The sequence below is a fragment of the Colobus angolensis genome, unplaced genomic scaffold (genome assembly GCF_000951035.1).
Source record: "Colobus angolensis palliatus isolate OR3802 unplaced genomic scaffold, Cang.pa_1.0 Scaffold151, whole genome shotgun sequence".
Lineage (NCBI taxonomy): Eukaryota > Metazoa > Chordata > Mammalia > Primates > Cercopithecidae > Colobus > Colobus angolensis.
Genome location: NW_012114611.1, coordinates 2,073,426 through 2,076,073, shown reverse-complemented (window position 1 = coordinate 2,076,073; position 2,648 = coordinate 2,073,426).

Below are 2,648 nucleotides of genomic sequence, written 5' to 3'. Positions count from 1 at the left end.
CCCCTCCCAGCCCAGGGAGCCGGCGCCCACTGCAGAGCCGCGGGCCCGGGGACTGGGAACTATATATACCCGGGCACACGTGTGTGTGCCTGTCTCTGTGTGTGCGCGCGCATGTGACACCGCGCGGACTGCTCCGCGCTGCTACCTCCCCCATGTGCACGGCCGCCCCCTGGGGCCCGGGATTGGACGCCCCTTCCCACTGCTGTTGTCCCCCAAGCCTGATGGGATCGCACGAGTGGGCGGGGGAGGGACTTATGATTCTTGCCAAGCTGACAGTGCCCCCTCCCCCGCCCCTATTTCTTCAACCTTCCTGCCGTTTTAACCCTTTACTCTCCTGCTTGTCAGGTTGCCTGACCACCAGGGTTCTGCCCCTGGCTTCCTGCCTCAGATTTCAGTTTCCCCAACATAGAGTGCGTGAGAATGGAACTCAAGGTCTCTGCCTGCCACTCTGCAGGTTTCCATGGGGTTGGGGTGCAGGAGGGGCTGGCCCACGGCTGGGGGGCTATTTTTAGCGGCAGTGGCTGTTCGGGTGCAGAGATGAGATGAGTAACCAGCTCCCATGCGGTGGAGAGAGGAGGCGGTGGCTTTCACCAAGCTTTTGTGCGACTCTGAGGGACAGCTGCCTTCCCTAAGCTCAAAAAGGGTGACCCCTACACCCGTATCTCCTCGCCAGCTCAATGCTGCAGCCTAGGACTGCTAGTACAGCAGGACACAGGCGTCTGCCTTGGCCACCCCAGCTGCCCTACCAGTCCCATTCTACATGTTTGTCCTTGGGCAGCCAGGGAGCCCTCCCACAGCAGCAGGCTTTCACCTCCAATTTAGAAGCAGGATTTGGGGGTTATATTGTTCTGTGCCCACACAGCCTGCCCAGCTTTATGGAGGACAGAGTAAGTGCTTATGCACTCTCACCCTTCCAGAGGGGGATGGAGGAAAGATGGTGTGTTTGCTTGGCAAAACTAATCCCCTAGCAACTGAAATGATAAAAGTGGCCTTTTTTTTTTCCAATGTAGCGCTCCCCTCACCACCGCCACAATTGCCTAGTTCACTCAGCCCCCACCTGAAGTGGTGCTCCAGATGCTCACCTTTGGGCTGCCTCTGTCCTGGGGGGCTGTTGCTTACATACACATGATCCCTCCTCCTAAGCTTATACCAGGTGTCCCCTGATTCACCATGGTAATGTTAGTGGCAGCACAGCCCACGCCAACCCTTCCATGCAGAGACTTAGCAACCATGCCTGGCAACCATGGCAGCAGCCTCAGTGGAGGGGAGGGGTGCAGAGAGGGGAAAGAGAGTGTGTGTGTGGCAATGGTTCCTCGGGAAGAAGGGATAATTTGCCTCTGGAGAGGAATAGGTAAGAATAGAAGCTTGTGAGTCTCCCAGATTTTATCCCTTGTCTCTCCCTCAGCTTCATCCTCACACTGAGACTGACAGGTTGGGTTTTAGGGGGAAATCGGAGAAGTAAGAGTTCCCAATTAGTTTTCCACTAATGTACATGAAGCCCTTTGGGTCCAGACCCTTCCTTTTAAGGGGATGGGGAACAACCAGAAAGGTTGTTGTAGGGCAGAGATTGACTGAGAAACAGCTCAACAAAACCAGGCCTCTGCTCCCTAACACAAACCTTTAGAGAGAATGCAAACATTCCCTGTCCCGTCCACCCTACCCCCCTTGATTCCACACACCTGCCAGCTGCACCGATGACTTGACTCGAAGGTGCTTCCTTCCACCTTAGGTCCCACTAGAATCCTGAGGCTTTTTAAAGCCTCTGCCTCCTCTCTAGGCAAATCTTCCTTAATGAGGGAATGTGACATAAGAGGCCATCTGTCCTTTCCACCATGTACTTACCCTCCCCGCACATAAACATACTCTAATTCTAATAACTTGGAAGCCTTCCTCCCCCAAGTTTGAGAATGTGCTGTGAGAGCTGTAAAGGGGTGAAGGCTGAAGCAGGGGCTCCTCCACAGCCATGATGCAACACTGAAAGCTGAGCTCTGATGAGGGCCACCTTCTTTTTTTAAAATAAGCTTCCTCAGGTCGAATCTGATGAGGGCCTTGATGCTTTTCCCTGTGTTCCATCAGGAAGCCTAGTTTGGAGAACCCAGTATGCCGTGGCTGGAGGGTCATCAGAGGGGTTAGGCACTGTAGGGGAAGGGGCAAGCAATGACTCTGAAATTGCTCCTGGTTTGGATGGGAAACTATATTATACCTGCAAGGCAGGGGTGAGCTGCACCCAAATTTAGCTCATACCGCAGTCTAGCAGTTCTGGTGTTGGGTGCTGACTGCTGTTTGGGTCTACATGGTTTCAGTACAGGAAATGGATCTGATGGAGTGACCAGTGCCCTGCTGTTCTCCCACCATCCAGCTCTGTCTCACCTTGGAAGAAAGGCAAGGGATTTGTAGTTTAAAGATAGTGCCAGCCGGGTGCGGTGGCTCACGCCTGTAATCCCAGCACTTTGGGAGGCTGTGGCAGGTGGATCACAAAGTCAGGAGTTCGCGACCAGCCTGGCCAATATGGGTGAAACTCCGTCTTTACTAAAAAATACAAAAATTAAGGCCGGGCACGGTGGCTCAAGCCTGTAATCCCAGCACTTTGGGAGGCCGAGACAGGCGGATCACGAGGTCAGAAGATCGAGACCATCCTGGCTAACCCG